The sequence below is a fragment of the Equus przewalskii genome, chromosome 6 (assembly GCF_037783145.1).
Source record: "Equus przewalskii isolate Varuska chromosome 6, EquPr2, whole genome shotgun sequence".
In the NCBI taxonomy this organism is placed as follows: Eukaryota; Metazoa; Chordata; class Mammalia; order Perissodactyla; family Equidae; genus Equus; species Equus przewalskii.
The window spans coordinates 52,576,199-52,590,046 of record NC_091836.1 but is presented as its reverse complement, the minus strand read 5'-3'; the positions used below and the strand labels follow the sequence as shown (position 1 = coordinate 52,590,046).

Below are 13,848 nucleotides of genomic sequence, written 5' to 3'. Positions count from 1 at the left end.
AATCAATTCCTTCTTAATCACTTAAATTCTTAATTTCAGTTCTAACATAAACACAATACATAGCTTTAATTTTTTAAAAAAGAGATTAGCAGACCAGTTTCACAACAAGGAGAAAATGATTTCCATGTGATACAATAAAGCTCACGTAAATAGGAGAAAATTATGAATTGAATCTTCCTAAGATATATGAGGAGCCAGTATGCATTAAAATTCATCACTAAGATAGAGGGGGTGGGAATCCTGAGTATGTTGTTCTTCCTACTGATGTGGGCTACATTTTGAAATGATAATATTTAGATATTTTGGGTTAAATAAAAATGTTATAAAACCCAGTTTCATCTCTTTGTATTTACTTTCTTTAACGTGTATTCTAGGAAATTTGAAATGACATAGGTCACATTGTTAGATTTCTATTGTTCTTGGCTGGATAAAGCTATGATGTGATTGTTAATTTTAGGTGTTAACTTGAGGAGGCTAAATGATGCCCGGATAGCTGGCGAAGTATTATTTCTGGGTGTGTCCATAAGGGTGTTTCTGGAAGAGATAAGCATTTGATTCCAGACTATGTAAAGAGACGCACCCTCAGCAGTGTGGTTGGGCGTCATCTACTCTGTTGAGGGATCAATAGAACAAAAAGGGAAAGAAAGGCTGACTCCACTCTCTCTCCCTGAGCTGGGACTTCCATTTGTTCCTGCCCTTGGACATTGGAGATTCTGGGTCTTAGGCCTTCAGATTCAACTGAATTATATCACCCAGTTTTCTGGTTCTCCAGCTTGCAGATGGCAGATTGTGGGACTCCTCAGCCTCCTTGACCCTGTGAACCAATTCCTATAATAAATATCCATTTCCATATGTTTATATCTGTTCTATTGGTTCTGTTTCTCTAGAGAATGCTGATTGATACACATGGAAAACTAAGTCCATAGTAGATGCACAGGGAGGAATTTCCCAAGGCATAAGAGGCCCCCTCACCCACCAGGAGGAAGCAAACCATCCCACCCTGGCAGCCTGCATGAGTACACACACACACAAACACAACTAGCTTGAAAATATGCTCAGGCTCAAACTCTCTGCCTCATTGTTCATCACATCAGGAATTTCTACATGACATACTACAAATGTGTCCCTCTGTTTATTATCTCTTTCCTCCCACTAACGCTACGTCAAACAGGGGATGTGAATCTGTTCAGTTTTTTTCTGGATCACAGGTTTTTTACGAGAGCTTTGCACGTAGTAGGTGCTTGATAAATAAAATGGCCAAATAGTTTTCTCTCCACACTGGAAAATATCTGGGAATGAAAAGGGTAGGATTAGGAATTATGATAGGACAACAGGGAAAATATCTGCTTAGACAGAAATAGAGGATTTAAAAGTTAAGGTGAACTGATTGGGTTTGCATTTTAAACAGATCATTGTAACTAGAATCTCATGATTGGATTATGGGGAGATAGGATTTGGAATATTGAGCTGGAATTGTTAATTTATTGCTGTACACCCATCAAAAGATACTATCTTTGTATAACGAAGTTAAGTGGATGGGTTTAAAATATTTCAGGAAATGAAGTTTTAGTATTTGAATTAGATGGATAGATGACAGATAGATATGATATCTGAGCTCTTTTTGTGTGCAAAGCCATATGTGAACACTGGTGAGGGAAACATCTGGAAAATCCATATTAGTCCTGCCGTCATAGACTATCCAATTTAATGAGAAAGAACTAAACATTGAAAGAAATAGATAATGTACATATAAGTAAAATACAAAAAAATAATCAACAAAGAAGAAAAATGGAGTTTCATAAATTAGGTTGCTAGAGCAGGAGAGTTCACTGTGTGGGAATGATATTTTGTGTGAGATCTGACAGGTGATTCGAAATAATTCAAAAGTGGAGAAATCTGTAGGTGGATTCAGGAGGGTGGATGGATGTTCATTATGAGTGTGGAGTGACAGTGTGTCCAGAATGACACTCAGTGGTAGACAGAATATTTGCACAAACAAATGAGTTTGGGAACTCTCAGAGAGAAGTGAATTATTGGGGCAAGCGGTTTGTTCAACTTGGGACTTGGTCATTGTGAGGTGAGTCATCACTGGTGTGCTGATGTACAGGAACATCAGTGAGGCCACCTTGTCACACGAATTAATCCTTTCCTGGTTAAAACCCTTCTAGCAGGTGATCAGTATAAACTGCTGCATGCTTTCATGACTTGCTGGCTCTGATCCTGCGCACATACCCCTACTGAGGTGCTCTGATAGCTTTGTTCTTAACTATTTTGATGAATCTTCCCAAGGAATAAGAAGGCCTCCAGGAAGAAGGGGATCATCATCACTGACGAAAGAGACAGAAGGAAAGAACAATGAGAGATTCCACAGTCTGCTGTCATGTACATTTCTAAACCCCCTCCTTACTGCCCATTTTCCCTATATAACTGCCTCAAGATTCTGTAATCATTAAAGTTGGTTTTTTTGAGATATTAATCACCCATCTTGTGATTTGTCAGCTGATCTAATCTAGACTTCGTTTCTTGATCCCTAACTCATTGTGATTAATTGGCTCAGATGGTGGTGAGCTGAGTGAGTCCACTGTTCGGTATCAGTGAGTGGGCAGGTAGGTATTTGGGTCTAGGGGTCAGAGTCACATCTCTGCTGAAGCTTTGAACATTTTCAGTTCATTAGCGGTATTTGAATCCAGGGGAAAAGATGGGATTGCCCAGTAGAAGGGTGCCGGTGGAGAACAGCTAGCACGGCAGGGCTGAGTTCTGGGAAGCCTCAGTCAATGTGGGTTGGTCATGTAGTGGGGGAAGACATGTCCTCTACCCTCTGGGTCCTCCTGGCTGGGCTACAAATTCAATTCACGTGAGACGAATAACAGGAGAAAATCAAATAAAACTTTATAACATGTACACATGGGAGACACTCAGGAAAACTGAGCAACTGGCCAAAATGATGGAGGCTCTCATCATAAATACCATCTTCAGCTAAAGACAATGGAGGATATTGAGGGTAGTGGTTTGGGACTTCAAGGGGGTGGAAGGCAATTTACATGGAGATGGAAATGCAAATGGGCCAACTACAGACAATGTGACCTGAGAGACTCTTTACATTACATTACAGTTAGCTTGTGGTATTAGCTCCTTCCTGGAACAGGCCCTTCTATTTTAAATTCTTTCAGGCAGGTGTGTGTGTGTGTGTGTGGGGGGGGGGGGGTGTCAAAGTTTCTTTCAGAGTCTTTTGTTATTAAAAATAATCAAGCCAAAGAGACACCTTTTAGGGCAACCAACTCTGATTCTCCACAGTCATGCAGAGAAGCCAGGAAGTGGCTTAGGAAGTTTGGATCAGGATCAGGACGGAGTAGGCTGGATCCCAAGAAAAACGGTCACTCTAAAGTTAGTTGAAGTCCACAATGTCACATGCCACTGCAGGGCACGTCAGAGAACAATGAAAAGTTCACGTTGGATTAGTAAGAAACATGACTTTTGAGTTCAGCAAGAGAAGCATCCACAGAATGGGGATATGGGATCGGGTGGGCACTGTAGAAACAGAGGCCTTGGGATGTATGCGAACTTTTCACAGTGAGTCCCGGCAGGAGGAGGAGAGGGAAGGCATGTGGGTGAGGAGTCCTAGGAAATGTTCTATGAGGGATGGGTTTGTAGATGGCAGAGATCTGTGCATTTTTGAAACATGAAGGATGATTACAGTAGGGAAGTGATTGAAAGTACTATGAATATTGATGGTATAAGGTCACTGAAATGGAAAGGATGAGATAAAAGTCAGAATGGTTTCAGCTGAGAAAGAAAATTTGGCTCTCACAATAGAAAAGATGTGATAAATGATTTCCTTAGAAGGAATATTTGTAGATCTGATGAAAAGAGAGTGAAATAGCTCTTGTCTGGTGGTTAACAATTTATCCGTGAAATATAAAGTAGACCAGGAGAAAATAGAGTTTCATGGAATTCAAGAAACAGAAAGAGATTAACAGCATTCAGGAAGCATTAGCGAATGCACATAGGCCCACTGGTTGCTCTTGATTCTCTGTTGGGATCCAGACTCCTCGTGTGCTCTCTCTTCAGTGGTGATGCTCAGTGCAGGTGTCAATGTGGCACGGGAGGTATTTGGAATTATCCAAAGTCAGAGGCTGGCGGGGTAGATGTGATGGGAGTAAGGAATGTGGGAGCATAGTCAGTGGATCATTGAAATGATGGACCACAAATCCAAGATTAATAGGGAAGAGTAGGAGGAGAAAAGGAAGAGAGGCTTGAGAAGATATTCCTGCTGGAGTCATCTATTTTCGGAAGGATGGTTATTTAGAGTGGAGTTCTTTGTGTAAAACCATAAAATGTGGAAATCTTAGTGGGAATGTGGCGTTTCTGAGTTACTGCCTTGTGAGCATGAGAATTTTGGGTGAAGATAGGATCTGGGTGTGGAAGTGAGTATCTAAGGGTGGAATAGTGCATGATTTCATTAGAGACGGGACAGCATAAGGAGCTGTTGAGTCCTTGGGTCCCTGTGTCCCAATAATGGTGGTTGTGGGGTGACAGCATGTTTGTAGTTGACAACGACAGAGAAGGGAAGACAGTAACATCCTGAGGAAAGACGGAGGAGAGAAGTTAGTCTCGAGTTGGCCCTGGATAATGACCTTGAACTTCCTATCCTGGTCTCATATCAGCTTGGTGTTGTCCCAGAATCCCATTCTCAACATGTGGTGCCTGTACCAGCAGCATCACCACCACCAGGGAACCTTTTAGAAATGAAAATTTTCCATCCCTACCCCAGATCTACCTGGGTTAAGGTCCAGCAATATGAGTTTTAAAAACCATCCAGACAATTGTGATGCACAGTATGATTTGAGATACATTCTCTAGGGAGAAAAGGAGGATGGAATATCCAAATGAGCTGAGAACATTCTCCATGGATGGTAGTCTTCATCCCCCATTTTGTTCAAATTTAACATTTCATTTTGTTTTGAAAGAGAAAGCTCAGAAACTAGGACCCAACTTCCCAATGGAAAGAGAGACCATGAAACCAAAATCAAGCAGAAACCTGCAGCTGTGTACACCCTGAAGGCTGAGCATATTCCAGAGCCCAGGTACTAGGATAACTTCCCATCCTGGCCGTGAGGTCTGGGGCCGTCAGTGGGAGGAGCCCTCGGAGAAGCCCCAGGGAGTCTATAGAGAGGAGACACTGCAGGGCCTCCAGGCCTGCAGCAGTGAGGGAGAACTCTTAAGTCCTTTGGATTCACAAATCTCTTAAAAACAGTACATTGTGTATCCAGGAGATTCCCTGGGCCATGGGTAGAGCTGAGGGATGTGCACACCAGCCCTAGCCCACCCCTTGCCAGTGTCCATATTGGGCAGAGATGAGTCCAGGAACGGGTCTGGGTCTCTCACAGCCCCTCTGTAGGCAATGGGCAACTTCTGGACGTATCAGGAGACAGATGCAGAAAGGGAAGAAAAGCATGGGAGAGACTGAGTTGTTGGCTTGAGAACAGAGGAGACTGCCAGGGAAGCAGAGAGAATCAGGAGCCAAGAAAGGCGCCTGAAAACACGGTGAGGAAAGCGATATTGGTGCTGAAGGAAAGGAGAGTGGCGCAGTGAGAAATCCAGCAGGAGACAGCCTTGACCCCCACAGCATCTCTATGTAGCGTCCATCATGATCCTTACCTTTCATGGGAAACCTAGATTTTTACTTACCACAACTTTTTCCTTTTTATATTAAAATAAAAAGGAAAATCAAAGCTGAGGAATTAGTATTTTGAACTTATTTACTCCTTCTCGTACTTACACTCAGTGAAGAGATGATACCTGTTCAGATGAGATTCATCTTTTAATGTATATTAATTCTAATGCCATAAATTATTTTTATGATTTTGCATCTAATTTTAACATAAAATTCATTCTTTCAAATCTTGTCACATGTTAATTCAAACATGGGTAACTTCTATACTATAAAATAAGTACCTCTGATTTGTTCCCTGGCAAACTTGCGTAGCTTTGATTTTGGAATCTTAGTGATGACCATACCCCGTGGGGCATTATTTGCCACTTAGAGAACCTTGGCAGCTGGCTCAGTGCCTTCATTCCCACAGTAGATCCAGAGTTGTGGAAGGCATTCACCTTGCACACAGCACAGAGCACATAGTAATTACTCCATAAACATGTGATAAAGGAATAATCTCTGGCATCATCAGATCATTCACAAAAGCCAGACTGAGAGAGAGCTTCTCTAGGTCAAGAAGGAGAAGGATTCCTTCATATTTTCAGTGTTTTCATTTTTAATATTGTAGTGTGAACAGCAATTATACTTTTTCTTAAAACTGTCTTCTGAAAGTTTTCAAAAGTCTCCAAATTTCAGAGAAGAGAAAAATCAACCTCTGTGAACCCGTCACTTGCTTCAAAGGTTGTCAATTCATAACCCATCAGGCTTTGTTTATCCTCACTCCCACCCCCCCAGAATTAGCCATCCGTCGATGCTGGAAGCACCTCCTTTCAGGTGGAAATAGATCCATTTCTCTTACCGAAGAGATTTTTGCAACACAAACAAAACAAAGTTATCACACACAAAAATAAAAATGTTATTCTTATAATCAACTATCTAGTCAGTATCCAAAGTCTACTAGTTTTCTCTAGCTTGTTTCTTGGTTTTACATTTTATTTGAGTCAGGATCTTAAGAAAACCCTTCCTCTGCAATTGGTTGACCTGTTTCTGAAGTCACTTTTCATCCCTGTAGTCCATACATCTTGGGCATCGGGTGGGATATGCGTGTGTTTATGTGTCTACACCAATAATGTGAACTCTTTCTTTCCTGGATGGCTGTGGGAAGCAGGATTTATACTCGGCTTCTGGCTGAACTGAAAAGGGCTCCCTGGGTGACACTAGCAGCCTTCAGAAAGGAGGAGGAAGAGGTTCCAAGGAATGCATGTGGCCCTTGTCTTACAGGGTGTTTCCAGGGCATGATGTTCAAAATGCCAGGTGGTAACCCTTTAGCTCCTGGTCATGGGGTATGTTCTCAGTGTGAGCTCAGAGCAGCATCTCTTCACTAGCCATATGGGAAACATTTCAGTATTTTAATTGGTGAGGTTGTGTCTGTGTAGGCCCACATTCATCAGTTTGGTGACATTCCCCTGCTGGACCCCATCCCTGCTCCTCTCATGCCTCATCTTTCAAAACTCCCAACAGGAAACTTTGCCATCCCCATAACACATAACCACATAACCACAGCACAAGACTGGAGAAAAAGAACACAGCCATCCTGGGGGCTACACGCTGTATAGGATCAGGGCCAGCTGGCCCTTTAGTTCAAGTTGGTAACAACACGACTCAGTGTGTAAATTAGTGATTGTCCGAGACCATGAACCTCAGAACCACATGGGCTGAGACGTCACCCTGGGCAGCTAGGGAGAGTGTGGATCATGCAGCGGCCAGGATGAAGGTCCATTTTCCAGGCAAACCAAAGCTCACCCCTGATCCATCAGGCCCGGCCAGGGAAGAATGGCCACGATGTACCTGACAGAGAGGCTGGGGCCTTAGGGAATTTCTGCCCAAAAAGAATTGTAGAAGGAAGTGAGGGATGCTGGAAATCTAGTTCACAGGGAGCAGTCAAGCTTATGGAACAAAGCCCTGTTGTAGCTTTAAAAGCTGCATCACAAATCTTTCCCTCTGGATAGGAAACAAGCAGGAAAAGGACCTGCAAGTTCATGGACCAGGATCCTGGGAGGAGTCCAATCCAGGTAAAGCATGAACAGGGAGCCCTTAGAGGCGGCCTGTGGAGGGATGTCCTGCCTGCCCTTAGTCCGTCTGCAAATGGTCTTCCTCTGGTCTTGTCCTTTCCACATGCAACACTTTAGCTTTTTACATTTTTTTCCCCATTTAGTGTTGATGCATTTCCAGAGATTGATTACAAAACTACATGTTCCAGTAATTGATCAAAAGAAAGCTCCACAAGAGAAGCAGAAAACATTCCTTCTTCTTCGAAAGCTGTAGAAAGGCAGCCACTGTCCTGGGGCAGGACATGGTCCTGGCAAGTGCCATCTGAAAGACCCACATTTCTGTGCTGGTTGCTCTGCTGGGAAAGTCCCTCCAGCCTCTAAATCCAGGGGGATCTGAGGGGCTGTCTCTGCTCCTGGCCCAGGGGAACCACACTGAAACGAACCTGTCCTCTGAGGAATGGGGACATGGGGGGCGGGGGGCGGTCCTTAACTAGCCAGGGACAGGGGCTGGCCTTCCTCCCTTCTCTCACATACAATGAGCTGTGACCATGCACCAGTTCTTAATTCAAGGAGGAAGGTGAGGTTCTGTGTCTCGTTTACATGAGCACAGGAGGTGAACCACACCACAACTCCCAGGCTATAACAGAAACAGGAATTTAATAAACATTCAAATGGAACATTCAGTATTAAAGTGATAATATGCCTTCTCCCCAATAGGTCAATAGACACTGGGGTAAAGATGTCAGGGAGTTGGAGGGGGGTCATTCCTTCCCCATTCAGATTTAGGGGAAACCAGGAAAATCCTTACAATGTCCTCCTTCACATCAGGATGGGAAGAGCTGGCCTGGTGCACCCCAAGTGTCCCAGCCATGTCCCTGCGCCTGAAGAGTCTGAGCTTGTGGTAGTCTCCAGAGTGTGACAGTTCCCTGAGAAGGGCATGGCAGCTGAATAGAAGAAACAGGCTATTTTGGGGTCCCTCCCTGAGATTCATGGCCCACCTCCCTGCCCCCACTGCACTCTGTGCTCCAAACCCGGTGCTGAGTGCTCAGTGCATCCACAGCACCCCATTTGTCCCTGACATTGAGGAAACGATGCGGGGTCGGTGAGCCGAGAAGTCGAAAGAAAGATTTCTTAGACTCTTAAGATCTGGCAGTAGTGCTCTTTTATTTAGAGAACAGAATAGCATAGGGACAGGACCCACGGGCAGTCAGAGATGCTGCTGGCATGGGGAGCTGCTGCTGCTGCCGCTGGCATGAGGACAGGACCCATGGGCAGGCAGAGCTGCTGCCGGCATGTTGCTGCTGCCGCTTCTGCTGCTGCTTCTGCTGCAAAGTTGGGTGGAGAGTAAGGCTAAATTTAAGGCATAGGTATGTGAGTTATCTCTTTACAAGACAAAGGAAAGAATATGTAAAAAAGTTAAAAATGGTATCATTGCCTGTAGGGTCTGGCCATTTGGCGGTCCCACAACTTTTAGATAAGAATCAAACTGGATTGAGTAAATGGCAGAAGTCACCACTTAAATATTATCCTCAGCTAAAGACAAAGGAGGATGGGGGGGGGGGGCGGGGGTCAGTTACATGAGGTTGCCAGACAGTAACCAACTTAAGTTCTTGCCTCTGGCATTAAGAGTTTCTAGAGATAAGGCCATCCCCCTTCTTCCTGGCACAGAGAGGGAGGCATCTTTACAGATAGAGATTTCCCTTAGAAATGTAAATGTTTCCCAACAAAGGGGCAAGCAAATTCCACTCCTCAGAGCCTGCTTCTCATCTGTAGTTTTAAAAGTAACCAGCCTAAAAATCCTCATCATAAACCGTTTTAAAATTAACCAGCCTAAAAATCCTCATCAGTACCATAAAGCATCACCCATTTCATAGCTGGCAACTGAGTCCCAGCAAAGAGAAGGGAGTGGCCTGTCATAGGACTGGTCAGCAGGGGAACTGGGATCCAGGCACAGACTGAGCCCAAAGCTTTATGAGCCCCTGGATTCAGTCCCTGCTGCTCCCGACACTCACTCAGCCCCAATCTTGAGCATGGCCGGTTCTTCTTGGTCCTGAAGAAGCCTCACATTTTGCTCACCTTCAGGTCTGGGGGCTCCAGCTGGCAGGACAGGCTGCAGTTACAGGACAGAGTGGACCTGTGAGCTACCAGGAGCCACACCTCAGGTGTCCCTCCCAGAGCCTGCCAGCAGCTGGAGTCTTGGTTCCCCAGGGGTCACCAAGCAACAAGGTCTGGGGCTGATCAGGGAGCCGTGGGCACATGGTCCGGAGCTGACCGTCAGAGAGAGTCTGCCCTGCCCTCACCCAGCTCCTGAGCCCTCACCTCTCATCCTCACGGAGGGGCTCCATGGCCTGGAACCAGGCCCCAAATTGCTCCTCGGGCTGCAGGTGGCATTCATTGGCAGCCTCCTGGAGCAGCTGGATCTCTTTAATGACCTGGAATTTCTGGGAGGAAGGACAGGATGCAGATGGGGCCTGGGTGGGGAACCCTGTCGGGGGCTTGTGGGGATTGAGGGGCTGGTCTGGGGTCTTTGCTCACTGGGAACTCTCCTTTCCGGCCACTCCATTTGATGAGGATTTTTAGGCTGCTTAATTTTAAAACGGTTTATGATGAGGATCTTTAGGCTAGTTACTTTTAAAACTGCAGATGAGAAGCAGGCTCCGAGGACTGGAATTTTGCTTGCCCTTTTGAGAGACATTTGCAATTGTGAAGGAAGGGGGATGACCTTGTAGGGACCTGAAATTGGCCACCCCAAGCTATGTCTCTTTGGCATCGGGATTGTTTTGGGGCTGATTGCTTTTGATAAACTGGGACAGGGAAGGAGGCTCTGAGGAATGGAACTTGCCCTTGTTGGGACACATTTACATTTGTAAGGTAAATCTCCACCTGTAAAAGGTGCCTCCCTCTCTGTACCAGGAAGAAGAAGAGAGATGACCTTATCCCTAGAAACTCTTAATGGGGAAGGCAAGAACTTAAGTTGGTTGCTGTCTGGCAATCTCATGTAACTGATTTAGGGTGGTGGCTTCTGACCTTTACTTAATCCGATTTGATTCTTGTCTAAAAGTCATGGGATCACCCAACGACCAGACCCCACCTGCACTGATACCATTTTAACTTTTTTTCATGTTTTTTCCTTTGTCTTCTAAAGAAATGATTCACATACCCATGCCTTATAAAATTAGCCCTAACCCTCAACTCGGGGCAGCAGCAGGAGCTCTGACTGCCCGTGGGTCCTGTCCCCATGCCAGCGGGGGCAGCAGAAGCGGCGGCAGCAGAAGCTCTGACTGCCCATGGGTCCTGTCCCCATGCTATTCTATTCTCTAAATAAAAGAGCACTACTGCCAGATCTTAAGAGTCTAAGAAATCTTTCTTTCGTCTTCTCAGCTCACCGACCCCGCATCACATTCAGGACTTGCCTGTTCTCACAGTTGAGTTGAACTAGTTCCTCATCCAGGAACTAATTCCAGGATCCAATGTGATGGGATCCCAGCTGTGTGTATCTAACTCTCCTAATAAAGATAAGACCCAAGGGATGAGGCCAGAGAAAGTCTTGCAGGGGACATCTCTGACTGCCACAGTCCCACCCTCCCCACATTGAGGGCACAGCTGCTCACCTCACTCTATTTCTGGAAGTTCACCCTATTTCCCTGGAAGGCAGACAGCCAATGTCCATCAGAAACAGCCCCCTTGGCCCATGACTAGCCCCCAGCCCACCCCTTCCCAGGTTGCAGGACTGCCAGGGCCCAGCAGAGGGCAGACACTGCCACAAGGGGAACCTGAACCTGGGCCAGGCTCCCTGAGGCCAGAGACTCTGCAGCCCAACCCTCTCTGATGACAGACAGGGAGACTGAGGCCTCGTGCAGGGAGGGACAGCTGGACCACAGATGTGCTTCCTGACCTTCAGGGGCTGACTTCACCCCCCCAGGGGCAGGGCCTGAGGGAGAGGCTCAGTCCAGCTCTGACACCACCTCCTGCAGCTCTGCAGTCAGGCAGCTCTGAGCTCCCCCAGCCCAGGGAGCCTGGAGGGGGCTTATGCAGAGCCTTCCTTCCCCCATCCCTAAGATGTGCCTGAGGCCCCAGCCCCAGGGGCGGCCAGGAGGCTCTCAGGAGAGGAGCTTTGCCAAGTGCTGAGAGCTCAGGTCCCAGGGCGGGGCTCTAGCCTCCCAAACCTCTGGATCCTACTCCCTGTTCCCCACTCCAGGCTCACTCACCTGCAGATAATCCTCTATCTCAGTGTCCAGCAGCTGCAGGTAATCGAGGAATGCGCCCAGGAAGGGAACGATACCCTGTGCCAGCAGGATGGGAGGGGGGATGAGGCGAGGCTGTCAAGTGCCACCATAAAATCTCCCCCAAAACCCTCACCCCAGCCTCCTGCCTATGCCAGACTCCCACATAGAGCAGCCCAGGACCCTCAACAATCTCCCCCAGGAGCCCCCTCCAGGAACATCAATCTCCCCCGTCACCTCCCAGGGTCGGCTTTTGCCAAATCCCAGGGAATATGGTCCCTGCCCCTCCCCACCCGAAGTCCCTCCTGGGCCCAGCCCTGCCAGGCCTCCTCCTGCTCACTTCTAATGCAGCCGGTTCAGGCTCTGAGTGGCCAGGAGCTGGGCTGGAGGAGGAGGGGCCCCTCTCTTGGTGGAGGCCTCGAGCTTGAGGGTAGAGGCCCCTCTCCTCTGACACATGGAACCCTCCCCCACATCCACCCTCACCTGCTGCTGCTGCCTCTCCTGGGCTCCCCAGGGGCCCATCTCCAGGGCCTTCCAAAGAGAGGCCACTTCCTACAAAGTCAAGAACAGGGTCAAGGAGGCCAAGGAGGCCATACTCCCTTCCACATGTCCCCCATGCCCCTGATCCTGTACCCTGGACATCTGGTGTGTGTGGCTGCTCCCTTTTCCAGAGTGCTCTGATTCTCGATCAGTCCCAGCTCCAACACTCGCTCCTCTGTGGCCTCCGGCCTGCCCAGGCCCCTCAGCCTCTCTCCTCATCTGGAAAGTGTGAGGAGAACTCCACCTGCCTCCCAGGGCCTCCTGAGGACTCAGTGTCGTCTGACTGTCATCACTGCTCTCCCCTCACCCCTCGAGGAGGAGGCGGCACACAGCTCCTGCACATTCCTCTCCTCCCTTGAACCTCATCCCCCATTTGTGGGGCTTGTAGCACAGATCACCTCCCTCCACGTCCCACATGAGGAGACCGAGGCTCACAGAGGGGCTTGACTTGCTCAGAGGCCCACAAAGGAGACACCACTTCCCCTCCCAGCCAGAGGCCCTGTCCCCCTGCCTTCACCCCACCTACAGACACACCTCTGAACAAAGTCATGTCCTCTGGACTCTCAGAGTATGAACAGGCCCTCAGCCAGGCTGAGCGATGGATGGGGAGGTGCAGGCTATCTCGGGGCACCTGTCCAAGTGGCATCTGCCTGTCCAAGCCCCATTGGATCAAGGCCTCAGCTCCCTAGGATCCCTCAGGATGTTCCCCTGAACAGAACTTTCTTTTCATCCACTCGGGAAGGTGACCCTTTGTGCCACATGTGAGTGACAGTTATGAGGTGACCAGGGCACTGGTTGATGGTGATATTTGCTTCCTTTTGTTCTTGGAAACTTCTAACATCCACTCAAGAAGGTCCATGAAGTATCTATTGGATCCCCCGCTACTCTCATTGCCAACAAGGCACCAGGTGAGAACCCCACTGGGTGTGTCAGCAGTGACCACTATCAGGGCACAGTGGGGAGTCCCAGAGAGCACACAGTTCTGTCCCAGATCCACCATTCATCCCATGCTGGGCAGTGCCCATGTCCACCTGATCCATAGGACCCCGCAGTGCCCATCCCTGGGGCAGGCAGGGTGCCCTGTCCTTTGAGGTGCAGAGGTGACAGAAGGAGCAGCAGGGGCCTGGCTTCCTGAGGACAGACTGGGCTGCTTTAGGAAGAAAAGAGTCCCCACCCCCTCCATCCACCCACAGCCTGGAGAGAGTCAAGTCCCAGCTGATGGACCCGCATGGAAGCCAGAGACCTGCTCATCCTGCAGGCTCCTCTCCCTCCTGGAACAGTCCAGCCAACACCCCTGGGTCCCATGACCAAGGCCTCCTGTCCCTACTGCCCCCACCCGTCCACGCAGCTAACACCTCTCTTCCTGTCAATCAGAACAATA

The 13,848-nt window shown here is 47.8% G+C and overlaps 1 protein-coding gene across 9 annotated transcripts in view; it reads right to left on the bottom strand.

Annotated features, from left to right (window-relative positions):
* Window positions 1-8,849: 8,849 nt before the first annotated feature.
* The window catches only part of LOC103541329 (ral guanine nucleotide dissociation stimulator-like), a 43,457-nt gene continuing 38,458 nt past the window's right edge, over window positions 8,850-13,848 (bottom strand). For 2 of the 9 annotated variants that reach the window (XR_011541074.1, XR_011541077.1), the window contains 6 exons: window positions 12,561-12,686; window positions 12,411-12,479; window positions 11,913-11,987; window positions 10,024-10,145; window positions 9,717-9,814; window positions 8,850-9,029 (listed from right to left, as the gene is read on the bottom strand). The gene's annotated coding sequence lies outside the window, so the exon portion shown is untranslated. Of the gene's footprint in view, window positions 9,030-9,716; window positions 9,815-10,023; window positions 10,146-11,073; window positions 11,211-11,315; window positions 11,349-11,912; window positions 11,988-12,410; window positions 12,480-12,560; window positions 13,599-13,848 lie in introns of those variants that run through there. The other 7 variants (XR_011541075.1, XR_011541078.1, XR_011541081.1 and 4 more) reach the window with 5 other exon arrangements.